This window comes from Tenrec ecaudatus, unplaced genomic scaffold (genome assembly GCF_050624435.1).
Source record: "Tenrec ecaudatus isolate mTenEca1 unplaced genomic scaffold, mTenEca1.hap1 Scaffold_521, whole genome shotgun sequence".
NCBI classification, from domain to species: Eukaryota; Metazoa; Chordata; class Mammalia; order Afrosoricida; family Tenrecidae; genus Tenrec; species Tenrec ecaudatus.
In genome coordinates, this window is record NW_027459435.1 from 209,713 (window position 1) to 228,049 (window position 18,337).

The window sequence follows — 18,337 nt, forward strand, 5'->3', positions numbered from 1 at the left end:
TCCGTGGCAATTCTCTCATATTGTCATTGCGATGGGAAGGTTCCTTATTCGCTAGGAAATGTTTTACCATGGAAGACGGGTCACCACAGAGCTGTCTCTTTTGTGTTGAGACAAATTTTGCTGAATTTACCTGCCAGCAGTTGCGTGTCCTACCTTTCTTTTAAGGTCGATGGAGACACACGAGTGTAAGGAGAACAGTGAATGGTGGCCATTCATAACCCAGGATCATCAGAAACCGCAGAGTAAATTTTAGGAACATAGACTTAGGACAGCAGAGAAAACTTCACTCAGGGACTTCAGTGAACTCTCCTTACAATGCTGAGGCCTGACACGCCTAGTGCCTGAGGGCAACCGGGCTCCTGCCCTAGGTAGTTTTGTTGAGCATGCCTCCCTCAGGTGGTGCCTTTTCTCTCCCAGCAATATTGCTCCGTGAAATTCTGCTGATGATGAAAACTATTTGCCATGGGTATGTCTTTTCACATCATTGACCTCCTCTTAGAAGTACAAATGCTTTTCTAAACAGTTGCTGCCTCCCTGAGCTTTCCTTTGTCTTGGCTCAATCTATGCAGATTCCTGTGCTGAATAGTGATGGACTAGCACAGCTGGGTGCTTGTCAATATAGCTGGCATGAGCAGCAATTTCCTTTGTCAATACCCACCTGGCTTGATCAAGGTTCCTTATTCCCTTGAAAACGATTTTTATCCAAATTCTAGAGGAGCACCAGTGTGCCTCTGGGAGCTAAACCCGGGCCTGCTGAACAGAGGCTCCGGAGTTTTCATTTTCTGACTAAAATTCAACACGGAATTTCATGGATCTAAGGAAACCGTGAATTGTGGACGTACCAGATTCTCACATCTTCATTGTCTAATGGAAGCTTAAGTTTCCCAGTCTGATCCGGCTGCCCCTTCATTTCTGGCAATGACCATTCAATTGTGCACATTCAGCCTTCTTCGGAATACTCTTATACCGGCATGTTCACGCGCCACATTAAGACCACTAGGTGGAGGTTTATGTGACTCAGGACAACTCTTTATTTCAGGCGTCTAGAACAAAGGGAATTCACAGAGGTTGATGATCACTTATTAAAGTCCCATTTCTCTATGATGCCCACTGATGACACTTCTACATCTGAGGGCAAAGAGCTCGTGCAGCATAATATTCTCATTTCAGCCACGCCGCCTGCAGTTTCTTCCTTGCAGAAAAATCTTTCCCAGTGTATTTCTTTAAAATGCTGCAAAATAGTGGGACAGAAGATTTCGGTTTAGCGTTTACTTTAAACAGGCATAGGTACAGGCATGTGGGCATGTTTAGAGACAGTGTTAGAGTTCAGGTTAGAGTTACGGCTGCGTGAGGATTCGGGTTATGGTAAGGTTGTGGATCAAATGTAGGGTGAGTGTAGGTTGAAGGTAAGAGTAGGGTTTAGTGCTTAAGGATGAATGAACCTATTTTCTCATTTAGGCTTATGGTAAACTTGACTGTTTAGGTATGGGTTGGGGTTAATATTTATGTGAGGGTTAGAAAGTGTGCGAGGTTAAGAGTTGGGGTCAGGCTTGCGGCTTGTGTGTTACATCCGTTTTGGTTGTGGATAAGTTTAGCTCTCTGTCTAGTTTAAGGGATTGGATTACATTAACGGTGATATGGAGGCTTGGGTTGAAGGTGATGGATAGAGTTAAGTTAGGTTCAGGCGAAGGGTGACGGTTAGGAATAAGGTTAGTTGTAGGGGGAGCTGCATGTTCACATCAGATTTGGTGTTAGGATTAGACTTAGGGTAGACATACGGTTAGGGTTAGGGCAGGGTTTAAGATGAGCCTTAGGTTAGGGTTCAGTTTAAAGTTAGGAGTCTACAGAATTACACCTAGGCTTAGGGTTACACCTCTTTTTAGGTTTAGACCTAGGGCTAGGTTTTGACCTAGGTTAGGGTTAGGATTAGGGTTGGTTTTAGGATAGCATTTAGGTTTGAGGTTTCATTTAAGTGTAGGATTATTGGAAGTACATCTGCTCTCCCTGGTTTAACTTCACGATCACAATGTTTCTGAGATTCACGGTTTCAGGAAAATCTTGCTCCTTGCCGGTTTCAAGGGAAAATGGCGCCACCGGCAGTTTTTTCCCGTCAAACTTATGCTCGCTCTTTGAGAACCTTGGGTCTTTGGGAAAGCCGTGAGTCCAGCAAGATTTTTCAGTTCAAGTGTGCCCCAAGCAGTGGGTTCTACCTCAGCAATACAGCCCGTGGAATTCCTGAGAATCTGGAACCTGCCATGAAGTTCAGCCTGCGTTTTATTCACACGGAAGAAGCTCCTTCGAGGTTCCCATGTCTCTGTACACTGATGCTTCCAGCAACGCCATGTCTCACAGGTCAATAGTGCTTCTCTGAGTTTCACTGGTCTAGGGTAAAGGGTGAAGCGCCTGGGTACCCGTGCTTCACAACTGTGTGGCCTCAAGATGATGTTTGTAGGCACAGCGGCAAATCATATTATCATTGCGATGGGAAGATTCCTTATTCCCTAGGAAATGTTTTACCGTGGAAGACGGGTCACCACAGAGCTATCTCTTTTGTGTTGAGACAAACTTTGCTGAATTTACCTGCCAGCAGTTGCGTGTCCTCCCTTTCTTTGAAGGTCGATGGAGACTCACGAGTGTAAGGAGAACGGTGAATGGTGGCGGTTCATAACCCAGGATCATCAGAAACCGCAGAGTAAATTTTAGGAATGTAGACGTAGTACAGCGGAGAAAACTTCACTCAGGGACTTCAGTGAACTCTACTTACAGTGCTGATGCCTGACACGCCTAGTACCTGGGGCAACACGGCTCCTGCCCTAGGTAGTTTTGTTGAGCGTGCCTCCCTCTGGTGGTGCCTTTTCTCTGCCAGCAATATTGCTCCGTGAAATTCTGCCGATGATGAAAACTGTTTGCCATGGGTTTGTCCTTTCACCTCATTGGCCTCATTTTGAAGTGCAAATGTTTTCGACACAGGTGCTGCCTCCATGAGCTTTCCTTTGTCTTGGCTCACTCGATGCAGATTCCTGTGCTGAATAAGCCATGGACTAGCACAGGTGGGTGCTTGTCAGTATACCGGGCACACGCAGCAATTTCGTTTGTCAAGACTCACCTAGTTTGATCAAGGTTCTTTATTCCAGTGAAAACGATTTTTATCCAAATTCTAGATGAGCACCAGTGTGCCTCTGGGAGCTACACCCGGGCCTGCTGAACAGAGGCTCCGGAGTTTTCATTTTCTGACTAAAAGTCAAAAAGGAATTTCAAGGATCTAAGGAAACCGTGAATTGTGGACGTACCAGATTCTCACATCTTCATTGTCTAATGGAAGCTTAAGTTTCCCATTCTGATCCGGCTGCCCCTTCATTTCTGGCAATGACCATTCAATTGTGGACGTTCAGCCTTCTTCGAATTCTCTTATACCGGCATGTTCACGCGCCACATTAAGACCACTCGGTGGAGGTTTATGTAACTCAGGACAACTCTTTATTTCAGGCGTCTAGAACAAAGGGAATTCACAGAGGTTGATGATCACTTATTAAAATCCCGTTTCTCTATGATGCCCACTGATGACACTTCTACATCTGAGGGCAAAGAGCTCGTGCAGCATAATATTCTCATTTCAGCCACGCCGCCTGCAGTTTCTTCCTTGCAGAAAAATCTTTCCCAGTGTATTTCTTTAAAATGCTGCAAAATAGTGGGACAGAAGATTTCGGTTTAGCGTTTACTTTAAACAGGCATAGGTACAGGCATGTGGGCATGTTTAGAGACAGTGTTAGAGTTCAGGTTAGAGTTACGGCTGCGTGAGGATTCGGGTTATGGTAAGGTTGTGGATCCAATGTAGGGTGAGTGTGAGGTTGAAGGTAAGAGTAGGGTTTAGTGCTTAAGGATGAATGAACCTATTGTCTCATTTAGGCTTATGGTAAACTTGACTGTTTAGGTATGGGTTGGGGTTAATATTTGTGTGAGGGTTAGAAAGTGTGCGAGGTTAAGAGTTGGGGTCAGGCTTGGGGCTTGTGTGTTACATCCGTTTTGGTTGTGGATAAGTTTAGCTCTCTGTCTAGTTTAAGGGATTGGGTTGCATTAACGCAGATATGGAGGTTTGGATTGAAGGTGATGGATAGAGATAAGTTAGGTTCAGGCGAAGGGTGACGGTTAGGAGTCAGGTTAGTTGTAGGTGGAGCTGTATGTTCACATCAGATTTGGGGTTAGGATTAGGTTTAGCCTTAGGGTAGACATACGGTTAGGGTTAGGGCTGGGTTTAGGGTGATCCTTAAGTTAGGGTTCAGTTTAAGGTTAGGAGTCTACAGAATTACACCTAGACTTAGGGTTACACCTCTTTTTAGGTTTAGACCTAGGGCTAGGTTTTGACCTAGGTTAGGGTTAGGATTAGGGTTGGTTTTAGGATAGGATTTAGGTTTGAGGTTTCATTTAAGTGTAGGATTATTGGAAGTACAACTGCTCTCCCTGGTTTAACTTCATGATCACAATATTTCTGAGATTCACGGTTTCAGGAAAATCTTGCTCCTTGCCGGTTTCAAGGGAAAATGGCGCCACCGGCAGTTTTTTTCCCGTCAAACTTATGCTCGCTCTTTGAGAACCTTGGGTCTTTGGGAAAGCCGTGAGTCCAGCAAGATTTTTCAGTTCAAGTGTGCCCCAAGCAGTGGGTTCTACCTCTGAGCAATACAACCCGTGGAATTCCTGAGAATCTGGAACCTGCCATGAAGTTCAGCCTGCGTTTTATTCACACGGAAGAAGCTCCTTCGAGGTTCCCATGTCTCTGTACACTGATGCTTCCAGCAACGCCATGTCTCACAGGTCAATAGTGCTTCTCTGAGTTTCACTGGTCTAGGGTAAAGGGTGAAGCGCCTGGGTTCCCGTGCTTCACTACTGTATGGCCTCAAGATGATGTTTGTAGGCACAGCGGCAAATCCATCGGTGGCAATTCTCTCATATTGTCATTGCGATGGGAAGATTCCTTATTCGCTAGGAAATGTTTTACCATGGAAGACGGGTCACCACAGAGCTATCTCTTTTGTGTTGAGACAAACTTTGCTGAATTTACCTGCCAGCAGTTGCGTGTCCTCCCTTTTTTTAAGGTGGATGGTGACGCACGAGTGTAAGGAGAACGGTGAATGGTGGCCGTTCATAACCCAGGATCATGAGAAACCGCAGAGGAAATTTTAGGAACGTAGACGTAAGACAGAGGAGAAAACTTCACTCAGGGACTTCAGTGAACTCTCTTTACAATGCTGAGGCCTGACCCGCCTAGTGCCTGGGGCCAACTCGGCTCCTGCCCTAGGTAATTTAGTTGAGCATGCCTCCCTCAGGTGGTGCCTTTTCTCTCCCAGCAATATTGCTCCGTGAAATTCTGCCAATGATGAAAATGATTTGCATGTGTTTGTCCTTTCACCTCATTGGCCTCATTTTTGAAGTACAAATGCTTTTCGACACGTGTGCTGCCACCCTGAGCTTTCCTGCAGATTCCTGTGGTGAATACGCCATGGACTAGCACAGGTGGGTGCTTGTCAGTATACCAGGCACACGCAGCAATTTCGTTTGTCAAGACCCACCTGGCTTGATCAACGTTCTTTATTCCAGTGAAAACGATTTTTATCCAAGTACTAGAGGAGCACCAGTGTGCCTCTGGGAGTTATACCCGGGCCTGCTGAACAGAGGCTCCAGAGTTTTCATTTTCTGACTAAAATTCAACACGGAATTTCATGGATCTAAGGAAACCGTGAATTGTGGACGTACCAGATTCTCACATCTTCATTGTCTAATGGAAGCTTAAGTTTCCCAGTCTGATCCGGCTGCCACTTCATTTCTGGCAATGACCATTCAATTGTGCACGTTCAGCCTTCTTCGGAATACTCTTATGCCGGCATGTTCACGCGCCACATTAAGACCACTCGGTGGAGGTTTATGTGACTCAGGACAACTCTTTATTTCAGGCGTCTAGAACAAAGGGAATTCACAGAGGTTGATGATCACTTATTAAAGTGCCGTTTCTCTATAAAGCCCACTGATGACACTTCTACATCTGAGGGCAAAGAGCTCGTGCTGCATGATATTCTCATTTCAGCCACGCCACCTGCAGTTTCTTCCTTGCAGAAAAATCTTTCCCAGTGTACTTCGTTAAAATGCTGCAAAATAGTGGGACAGAAGATTTCGGTTTAGGGTTAACTTTAAACGGGCATAGGTACAGGCATGTGGGCATGTTTAGAGACAGTGTTAGAGTTCAGGTTAGAGTTACGGCTGCGTGATGATTCGGGTTATGGTAAGGTTGTGGATCAAATGTAGGGTGAGTGTGAAGTTGAAAGTCAGAGTAGGGTTTAGTGCTTAAGGATGAATGAACCTATTGTCTCATTTAGGCTTATGGTAAACTTGACTGTTTAGGTATGGGTTGGGGTTAATATTTGTGTGAGCGTTAGAAAGTGTGCGAGGTTAAGAGTTGGAGTCAGGCTTGCGGCTTGTGTGTTACATCCGTTTTGGTTGTGGACAAGTTTAGCTCTCTGTCTAGTTTAAGGGTTTGGATTGCATTAACGGTGATATGGAGGCTTGGATTGAAGGTGATGGATAGAGTTAAGTTAGGTTCAGGCGAAGGGTGACGGTTAGGAGTCAGGTTAGTTGTAGGGGGAGCTGCATGTTCACATCAGATTTGGGGTTAGGAAGGATTAGGCTTAGCCTTAGGGTAGACATACGGTTAGGGTTAGGGCTTGGTTTAGGGTGAGCCTTAGGTTAGGGTTCAGTTTAAGGTTAGGAGTCTACAGAATTACACCTAGCCTTGGGTTACACCTCTTTTTAGGTTTAGACCTAGGGCTAGGTTTTGACCTAGGTTAGGGTTAGAATTAGGGTTGGTTTTAGGATAGGATTTAGGTTTGAGGTTTCATTTAAGTGTAGGATTATTGGAAGTACATCTGCTCTCCCTGGTTTTCCTTCACTATCACAATGTTTCTGATATTCATGTTTTAAGGAAAATCTTGCTCCTTGCCGGTTTCAAGGCAAAAAGGCGCCACCGGCGGTTGGTTTTTCCGTCAAACTTATGCTCTCTCTTTGAGAACCTTGGGTCTTTGGGAAAGCCGTGAGTCCAGCAAGATTTTTCAGTTCAAGTGTGCCCCAAGCAGTGGGTTCTACCTCTGAGCAAAACAGCCCGTGGAATTCCTGAGGATCTGGAACCTGCCATGAAGTTCACCCTGCGTCTTATTCACACGGAAGAAGCTCCTTCGGGGTTCCCATGCCTCTGTACACTGATGCTTCCAGCAACGTCATGTCTCACAGGTCAATAGTGCTTCTCTGAGTTTCACTGGTCTAGGGTAAAGGGTGAAGCGCCTGGGTTCCCGTGCTTCACTACTGTATGGCCTCAAGATGATGTTTGTAGGCACAGCGGCAAATCCATCGGTGGCAATTCTCTCATATTGTCATTGCGATGGGAAGATTCCTTATTCGCTAGGAAATGTTTTACCGTGGAAGACGGTTCACCACAGAGCTGTCTCTTTTGTGTTGAGACAAAGTTTGTCTCCGTGTTAATGCTGCTCAGTTCAAACATTTTCACAGGCCCTGGCGAAATGAAACCCGTGCTTACTACCTAGGTGGAGTTTCAGGCGAATCAGCCTATTTGCTTCTGCTGAAGAGGCTACCTCGGAAAAACAGGAAATAAAAACATAGAGGGTGCCATTGACATTAGGTTTCTCATTTTCTTCCTTTCTTCCCTACCTTCCTTTCTTCTTCTTGCCCTTCTCTTTCTCTTTTCTTCCTTCCCTCCCTTTGCTCACGTCTTCCTGCCTGCCTTCACCTTCCATCTTCCCTCCCACACTCCTCCATTTCTTCTTCGCTCCTCTCTCCCCACCGCCACCTTTCTCCTTTCCTTCCCTGCCTTTTCCCTTCAGCCTCTCAGTCTCCCTCCTTCACTCTCTCCCTTTGCTCCTTCCTTTCCCCACCTTGTTTTGATCCAGTGATTTGTACTCCTTTCTTCCTCTCATCCCACCCATCCCCATTGCTGGAGAAACATCAGTTCCTTGTGGCGCTGGTTTCTTGGCACCAGACCCTGTTCTTTGGGTGTTCACAAGTCTGCGTCCTGTGTGCAAACATAAGACAGACATATGATCAGGGTTGGACAGAAGATGGGATTTGACAGGTGTACTGCATCCCAAATGTCCAGGAGGCAAAGGTAAAGTCAGGCTCCTGCCTTTAAGGTTATGTCTCCCATTGTAACTGCATCCCACAGAGGCTCCTGCCTCCTGGGCACCTGAGGCCTGCTGACCGCCTTCCACTAGCTCCTGGGGAATTGGGGCAGCAATGGCAAGAACAACAAAAATCCCCAGCAGTTGACAAGAAGGGAGGCTGCCTTGCTCGAAAGACGGCCCCCCTCAACCACCTGCATGTTGTTGAGATGCAGGTTCTCATCCCTGTGGCTGGGCAAGAAACGCCCCCTCCCCAAACGCAGTGGCTTCAAACAAGGACCATCATCGTGTGGTTGCTGGGACGCCACTGGGTCGTGCTTGGAGTCTCCCATGAGTTGGCAGTCACATGGGAGCTGGGGCAGGGGCCTCTGGTGACTCCAGTGCCTACACGTGCACTCAGAGGGCTGGCAGCTGAAGCTGGCCGTTAGCTGGGTGCTTAGCTGGGTTGTTGGTTGGAGTGTCTCCACGTGACCTTTCCAGGCGGCTCAGGCTTCTTTCAGCATAGTGTCCGGGTGCTGAGAAGTGTCCTGAGAGGTAGCACGTGGAGGCTGGACATTCTAAGGGTGAGCACTCAAGAAGAAGTCTTTGAAGGGATTTTTCAGAAGCTGTGAAGCACTTTGTGGGAGGGAAGGGGGTTGCCCAAACTAGATGTCACTGTGTCATCTTCTCCATAATCTATTGGTCACAGAGGTCATGAAACATCCCAATTTAAGGGCAAAGGGCATAGACTCTACCTTCCTATAGGTAGCCTGTCAAGGAATTTGGGGGTCACATACGAAGACTGGGAGACCCTGGGTGGCACAAATGGTTAAGGACTCAACGTATCAAGAGGTGGGCAGTTGCACCCCTCAGAAGAAATAACTAATGGCCTGCTTCTAGAAGCCCACAGGCTTGAGAATCCTGTGATGTGTAGTTTCTCCCTGGCACCCAGGGGGTCCTCGGGAACCAGAACCAACATAACAGCAACGGGTTGGGTTTTTGATGGTTTTGTTTGGGCTAATATTAAAACGACTAGTATGAAATTATATATGTATTGTGTTTAACTCTCAGGACTCTGATTATGCTGAAGTTGAACAAAACCGTCTGCCTCTTCTATGAACGCCAGCCGATGGAGGCAAAGGGTGAGGGTCTAGAGGAAGAATGAATGTCCCATTCCCGTCCTTATGTTTCAGTTGTCCTTAAAGGGCACAGGGGACAAACCAGACGTCTTTGATATGATTTTAGCCTAATGATGTGCTAGTATGATGATGAGCAGCCTGAAAAGTGGTTTTAACTAATGTGATCCAATATTTGAAAAGTTGACGATTTCACATCGAATTTTATATTCTCAGCATCTCAGTTACAAACAGAAAATCAGGCCTTAAAATCCTTGCATTTCCCCAAGGCAACAACAGTCTGGAGCTAGAATTTGAATGTCCCCTGTGGATGAGCTGACACGTGCCTGTTAACCACAGTCCCCATCTATCCCTATTGCCCCCAACACAGAGGTTGGCTACAAGTATCCTTTATCTATATGGCTAAATAGGTTAGTTGGTTTGGATTGGGTTGCTAGTTTTTCCTGTTTTGTTTTGCTTACTTTTGATTTTTTGGGGGGGCTAGGAAATGGTGTGTATTTTGGTACCATGTCTTCCAAAGCGAGAAAACCAAACCCAGTAAGCCAAGAAGGTCAAACAGTCTAGATTAATGATGAAAGGAGGAGCCCTGTTGGTGAGGTAGATTACGAGTTGGACTTCTAACTGCAAGATCAGAAGTTCGAAACTCCCCCCACCCCCACTCCACAAGAGAAAGATGAGATTTTCTACTCCTGTAAAGATTTACAGCCTTGGAAACCCACAGGGGCAGTTCTATACTCTGTCCAAAGGGTTGCTATATGTCAGAATTGATTCCAGGGTAGTGAGGTTTTCTTGATTGATATAAATAATTTTTGGTGAGTATTGAAAAAACCAGTCAATATTATTTTTAATACACATCAAAGAAGGTCCACATTAATTGTTCACACAACCCTGCCACCTTCTTTCTTTATTCCCTTGCCTCCCACTCTCCTTTCTTCCTCCCTATGGTCTTTTATCTCATTCGTTTCTTTCAAGGGTTAGTCAAGGAGTGGGAAAGTCTGACTAATTCTTAACCAAAAGATTAAATTGGTTTTATTGTTGGTGTTATTACTTGGGTTAAATTTTTTTCTTTTCTCTTCTTCTATTGGTTTGTGTCATGTACCCCAGAAAATGGGGAAACATTTGGAACATCAAAACACTATCCTTTCTCAGTAGACTACAAGCATTAAAGGCAACAGAGATAAATACTCCAATAATAACAATAACATACAAGGATAGCTAGAGAGATAAATAGATAGATAGAAAAACCACAAAATCTGAGCAGTTGTGGGAAGGAGAATGGGACTAGCCCCGTGAATAAATATAGGTTTGCCAGAGAATAGTTCTATATACATATTAGCATATACTACAAATATGACCCTGAATATAATAGTGCATCCAGGAGGCATAGTTATGAAAATGTCTTAGCTAGAACAAAACCCCTTGAGGGAGCGTGTCCTAAATATCGGGGATCAGGAACATAGCTCTGAGAGACCTCAAGATCAATTGGTACAAACTAGCTCACAAAGACAATGTTCTGTATCCATCAGGGAAGTGACTGGGGTCTTCAAAAGCTAGTGAGTAGCAAACTAAAAGTCGGTTCTTGGTCTCACCCTATGTGTTGGACAGGGTTCTCTAGAGAGACAAAACCATATTGCTAGTAATTATATATAAATATATTTATAAAGCTAGATATTCAATACAAGAAATGAACCACTAAATTATATACAGATAGATAACACAAGAAACTAACAGTTAAATTATAAAACAGTGAGACACTAGCAGTCCTTTAAGGCTGAGAGCCGCCAGTTGCCAGTCCCTTTCTGTAGAGAGAGTTGGGCTATATATACCCAGGCAGCAAACAGCAAGGCAAGTCACCAACTGTCACCAACTGTCGGTCCCCAGCTCCAGAGACGAACATTCCAATCCTGTGGGATTAAATGGACCTCAACTTACAGCGACACAGTCCACAAGCTAGGCATCCCACAGACAGTGTACCCCTTTAAATTGAGGCACAGAACAAGCAAGGTGAGGCTCACGAAGCCATTTATCCCTCTGCCCCTCGATTAATCCTACTTGTGTTTATCGGCCAGGCTGGCACAATAAACTATTGCACCCTGTCTGGAGCAAATAACGTTGAAGAAGCTCAAGATGCCTGGCAACAATTAGTCCAAATCAGTAATGGACTATGCGTACCTCAGCCTCTATGATGCTAAGGTCAGAAGAACTAAATGGTGCCTGCCTATCACAAACAGCTGCTCTGAAAGGGATCATGGTACGTGATCCTAGATAGAGTGGGGAGTAATGTGTAAGAAAACTGAAAGTCATACTACTACTACCAATAGTAATAATAATAATAATAATGATAAAAGATGAGGTTTATTGGTTAGATAGACTAGTGAGATCCCCACTACTATGGTCCTTCATCACCCTTCAGGTCTGGAACTGAATTCAACCCCCTGAAAAATAGACAGGTTTATAAAGTGAACCTTATGAGAAAAGATTGCAGCCCTCAGTATGGATTACAACTCAATGTCAAGAAGACACACATCCTCACAACTTGATCAATAGGTACCATGATAAATGGAGAAGTTTGTTGTTTTTTTTACTTGTTGTTATTTGTTGAAGTTGTCACGGATTTTTGTCTTGATGAGGTCTATAATCAATGCTCTTGGAAGCTGCAATCATGAGATCAAATGACGCATTCCATATGGATACATTTGGTGCACAATACGTCTGTAGAGTGCTAAAAAGCAAGGATGTTACTTTGAGGACTAAGGTGCACCTTACCCAAGCCATAGTAATTTAAATTGCCTCATAAGTATGTGAAAGTCAGACATTGAATAAGGAAGGCTGAAGAAGAATTGATATGTCTGAATTGTGGTGCTGGTGAAGAATATTGAAAGTAACATGGACTGCCAAGGGAACAAACAGATCTGTCTTAGAAGAAGTATGGTCAGAGGGCTCCTTAAAGGCAAGGATGGTGAGACTTCCTCTCACATACTTTGGTCATGTTATTAAGAGAGACTCGTCCCTGGAGAAGGACATCATGCCAGGTGAAGTAGAGGGACAGTGAAAGAGAGGAAGCCCCTTAAGGAGATGGATTGACAGTGACTGAAACAAGGGGCTCAAGCTTGGGAACAATTAGGAGAATTATTCAGGGCTAGGTAGTGTTTCTGAATGTTTGGCATAGGGTCAATGTGGGTTGCAACTGGTTCAATGGCACCTGATAAGAACAACTACACCAAAATGAATCATAGCACTGAGGAGCACACATTCCTCAGAACCATCAACCATTCAAAAGCAAATAGGCAGTATTTGCCCAAGGCCAAATTCAAAAGGCAGGCAAGGTTAGGGGAGAAGGGTGAATGAAAACAGGAAGCAGAGTTTCAATGGCATGAGTGATATTACATTGCAGGAGATTGTCATCAATGTCACATAACAAAACGTGTATAAATTGTTACGTGCAAAGCTGATTTTCTCTGTAAATCTTAACCCACCTTACAATAAAAAGTTTCTTTTTTTAAAACAAAGACACCATCGTTCATATTATAGACACAGCCAAAGATCTCCTGGACAATCCTAAAATGATCTCCCAAATGATTGGGGTAGTTAGCCCTCCCCAGGGAGTTCTACCCATTGAAACGCTGGGCGGTTATGGCTGCAATTATATTTCAGGCCAGAAGAGGCAGCAGAGGCCTGGTTGTTGAAATGCTGCCAAACTACCAGACAATGGGCAAACAGTTTCTTTCCACGGACGACTAGCGGCTCTGTCATATCCATGTCTGGTGTTCAACACTTGGCGACAGAATCCAGCCCGCTGGGTTTGGGTGGGGTCTGTTTCTCACCCATGCTTGGCTTGGGATTGTTCTATGGCATCCACAAAGTGGAGTTCTTTCCTTTCTGATGTCCCGAGAAAGCTGTTTTCTCCTTTTTCTCTCTCTGGCCCTCTTCCCAAGAACCCTGGGGTTCACTCTGCTTTCCTCTGGTTGATGTTTCTCAGGCAGTTACTTGACCTCGGTTCATCTACTGCAGGTGACCATTAGCAAGTAACTGTACCGTCCTTGGATGGTATTGCTCATGAGCTAGGCTGCGAACTACGGGTTAAAGGTTTGAGTTCATCCAGAGGTGCCTTCCAAGAAGGGCCTGGTGATATGCCTCTGGAAAAATACCCACCCCAGCCATGGAAAATTCTAGGGACCGGACTTCTCTAACACAGTTGGGCTCTCCATGAGTCCGAATTGACTCAATGGCAATTGGTTGCTGGTATTCCTGTAAGTAGAAGACAACAATCTTTAAGCAGTCCCTCTTGGATTCATGGGAGGAGGATGGCTTCCTCTGAGAGAATTTCTCAGGGCTCCAAGGGCTCAATGATCTTACAAAAAATGAGAGAAATGATGAGCCTGATGACAGATGATATTGCTATGCAGGCCTCGTCTCAGGATGCTCAAGTTTCCAGGTCTTTCCCTGACTCACAGTGGAGCCCTGTGAGGTTCCAAATAGAAGGGCACCCTTGCTCCCAGGACCTGGAGCCTTGTAGCTGAGCAGAGCAGTCATGATGAGAAAGAGGACCCAAGGGGGAAGTCAGGGGGCTGCTTCACTTGTCTCAGTGTCAAGCAAACAAATGTTTTCTCAGGAAATTTCTCTTCAAGAGTGTTCTGATTTCTTGAAGGAAATCTTTTTCTGAACCATTTCCTCAGGGGAAAACCACTCAACTACCTCGGGAAGGAAGATTTTTCTCCTTCCAAGCTTACCAGGCTGTGCTAACTCACAGAGGAGGTGTGACTAGCAGGCAATGAAACTGATTTCCAGACTCCTATGAAAATCAGCAAGTGCTCGGCTGCTAAGTGAAAGGTCGGCAGTTGGAAAACCCCAGCTGCTCTGCAGGAGAAAGTGGTGGCTGACTGTGTCTGACAAGATGACAGCTTTGGAAACCCAATGGGGCAGTTCTCCTCTGTGTTCTACAGTTGCTTTGAGTTGGAGTGGACGTGACAGTGATAGATCTGATCTTTTTCCCCATGAAAATCAGCTTTCACGAATACATGTGCATTCAGGGATGTCTGTGTCTGCTTTGGCATGCATGTGCACATATGTGCCTATTTGCACGTGGATGAATACGTCTGTGAATGTGGGCGTCTCTATTTACTTTGTCATGTGTGTGCACGTGTCTGCCTTTGTCAGTATGCATGCGGGCTCAGGCAGCATAAAGAGATCACAGAGAAACTTGGAGAGAAAGAGAAAAGTAACCTATTTTCTCATGGGCCTCCCATACCTGACAGTCTACTGGCATCCACCGCCACGAAGACCAGAGGTCACTTCATGCCATGTGTCCAGCTGCCCATTGCTGGTTGAGGTCAGTCACCAGGGAGGCAAGTCAGACTGGCCTCGCCAACCTACCACCCACCTGCAGGAGTGATTCCCACCATCTGTCCTGGAGCCCCTCCCACCTTACTCAGCCTCCCTAGACCTTGAGTGAAAGGCGTTTCCAACGTTTTTACATAAAGATTTCTGAGATTGACTGAAGAAATGATTTCCTTTGACAAAACAAGAAGCTTTGAATTTAAAGATTTGAGGCAAGTGCCCTCCAGAGAGGGGGACACAGGACGGGGCCATGCTCCCTTCCGGTATGCACAGGGGTTGCTATGAGTTGGAACCAACTTGATGAGCACCTGCCAGCAACAACAACAACCAGAAGTTGTCCAAACTTCTGTGGCCTCAACTCGGAAATGAGAATATTAATATTGCCTCCTAGAAAGAACTCAAGGTATGTACAATTGGTTAATAGGCGTTTGGAAAGTGAGTACATTAAGTGGACTGATGACATTGATAAGGCAATAAGAAACTGAGAAGGTTTCACTAACAGGTGCTTTCTTATCTGTAACCAGTAGATTCCTTCCTTCTTCATCTCTTGCCATCTTAATCAGCTCCCACACTTTCCAGGCAGCTTGAGGGATTAAATATTCAGTCTGATCCTATTATAAGCCTCAGCCTCAGAATCAGAGGCTTTACCTGAGGTTTGAGGAGCTACACTGGGAATGAGGGAGAGTAACCTGTCTTTTCTATTGCTCTCCTATCGCTCCCTCTTCCCTAGCCCTTCCCTGTCTCTGGGCCTGCCTTTCCTCCCTAGAGCAGTGGCTTCCGGGAGAAGGGGATGGAAACAATGAGCACAATGAGCACATCCTGACCAGGCCTCTTACCATGCTATGTTCCAACCCTCTCTTGGAAGGGCCTCCACGAAGTCCTCTCATGTCATCTCACAATAACTTGTTAGATACCATTGAGTGAGCTCCTGACTCATAGCAAAAGTACACACAAGAGATTGAAGCACCACCTGGTCCTGCACCGTCCTCACAATGGTCCTTGTGTGTGAGCCCATGGTTGCAGCAGTGTGGAGGAGATCCTGTCCAAGAAGGCTGCCAGTGGGTGGGAGGGGCTGCAGCTTTCAGAGACTTTGGAGGATGCCAAGGTGGATAGTTCACGGCGTATCATATGAGGTCAGCCAGCGGGCCTTGGGGGCCCTTCCCATTATCCATAGATATATGAAATAAATGGAGGCCCTCAGCAAGATGGGCTGCAGACACCTCCAGGACTCACTTGATCCTTGGCAAGCTCCCTTAGCCTTAGGACACCACCTGCTGGAACTGTGGCTTTGCTGCCTCTCCTGGCTCTCAACTTCCCTCCTAGAGGACTCTAGCCACCCTTCTCCTTCCAGATCCTTCCAGCAGGAGGCAGATATTGGTCTCTATGCTTTTGCATGTGGCCAGTTTTCTAGGGACAGATCAGCCTCTCCCAAGAATTTGGGTTCACCAGAGTGAGCGTGCCCACAAGTCTGCAGAGTGTACGGCCAGGCCTCTGAAGAGAGAACTGCTGGAAGATTTGCCCCTTTTCCAAAGCGCTAATTCCATAGTTGAGAGCTCGTCTCCTGGGGACTCAGCTTGAGTCTCAAGGAGCACATCCCCTTTGACACTGCTGGCAACTCGAGGTGCTGTGGGTCATTTTCTTGCCTTTGAGGAGTGCAAGGGAAATGCTACAATATGTCCCTTCACATGAACCACCAATCCTTATCTGGAGAACTCTCCGAGATGACAGGGATGGGAGGGAGATGTTTCTGGGGCACGCTTTCACCTGCACATCTCTCAGGTGAGTCAAACATTTGACCCCCAAAAGTTGAGTATGATGGTGAGAGTTCAGGCTGGGAGATAGAGTGTCTGGGTTCAAATCAAGAGACTGCACATCTCAACTCCCAAGGTTCTCCTGCATAAAAACCAAGCCAAGCAGTTTATCACTTCCCTGCTGAGTATCCTACTGAGGCCAGCTAAACTCATTCTTTGCTGATGACAACGTTGCTTGTACCAAATGGCTTTGCCATGTAGCCCTTAGCAATGGCCAGAAGGGCTGCTCATCAAACCGCAGAGCAGGGCTTCTGGCGCACATGTTAAGAAGGGGGCTATTCACAACAAGGTCAGTAGTTCAGAACCCACTAGCTGTTTCTCTGGAGAAAAACTGTGGCTGTGTGCTTCCATAAAGATGCCCAGCCATGGAACCCCCCTGGAGAGGGCCATGATGAGCTGGAGTGAGCTCTACAGGAGTGGGATTTTTTACTGTGGATGTAATCCCACCTGGGCAGAGATTTTCTTTGTGACATTAAAGAGGTTGTACCTTACACCAAACACTTGGCTGATACAAAAGGATTCAATTCAACACTGAAGCAAACCAACTCCAAGGGAAGAAGGCAGCTGCCATGCAGAGAGCTCCAAGGACCACCAACCATGGAGGTTATTGAAGCCAAAACAAGAATACCGCCCACCAGCCCTCAGCCCCCAGGGATGGACAAAGAGAGCCTGCCCATCAAGCTGGTGCACTGGCATGATGCTGTCAGCCTCCGGTGCTGTGAGAACATTGACTTTGGTGTGTTAAAGGCACCCACTTGCGGTATGTTTGTGATGTCAGCGTGTGGAAACTATGGCAAGCCCCCCTCCCTGCCTCACAGCAGCAAAGCCTCGGCATTAAAACCCCGTGCCTTCTGTGGCGCTTGCCAGCTGTGAGAGGGCAGGAAATGCCCTTGGCTTTTCTGCTCCTTGTTGCGACCTCCCGCTGAGGCAGGGAGCAGAGGATGTGAGGTTGGAATCTGTTTTGTTTCATCACTACCCTTTGTCATCTCTCTGAACACTGTCATGTGCTCCTCACCAGTGCTTCGCCCTCTCTATCACCAAGCCATGTGCTCTTTAAAACATGCACACACACACACACACACACACACACACACACACACACCTAATGTTCACATTTTGAGGCACATTTGTCTTTAATTCACTAATAATAACCATAATTATTCAAAGCCACTTTACCATCTGAAAAGAAATCTCTATGCATACACTTAGATCATGGATGCCAACTGCCTTCTTAAGAACATTTCCCAATGAAATATTCAGCAGCGATTATATTAAGCCTGAAGCTGTTCATCCAGTTTGTGTTAATCAAAACAAAAACAAGAGACGAAGGGATCCAAAAGGACATGTAAGATCATAGACTGAAAGTAGCCCCATCGAGCACCAAAGGCTTGTCCAGAAGGGCAGAGCCACAGGTAAAAGCTACGTCTCTCTGGAGTTGCTGGCATTTAACTAGATGCAAAATGTCAACGCAGGAAATGGCTTGCCCAATGCAAATACTAACAAGGGAGGCATGTATTCCTGTGTAAATGGAGCTTTAGCCAATCCGGGCCTTCAGGATCCAGCTCCCATCGCAGCATCCACGGGAAGCACCAGGGGAATGTTCCGTTTGCTTATTTTCCCTCTCTTTGCTAAGAAGAAAAAGAGCCTTTGTGGCCTAGTGGCTACAAGTTGGGCTGCTAATTGCTATATCAGCAGTTTGAAACTACCAGCTGCTTTGTGGGAGAAAGACAAGGCATTCTGCTCCCATAAAGAGTTCGAGTCTCAGACACTCACAGGGGCAGTTCTACGCTGCCCTATAAGTTGGCTGTGAGTCAGCATGGATTCGATGGCAGTGAGTTTTCTAAGAGTAAGAAGTATCTAGGGGTGTAAACAGTTAATGAGCTCTGCTATTAAGGGAAAA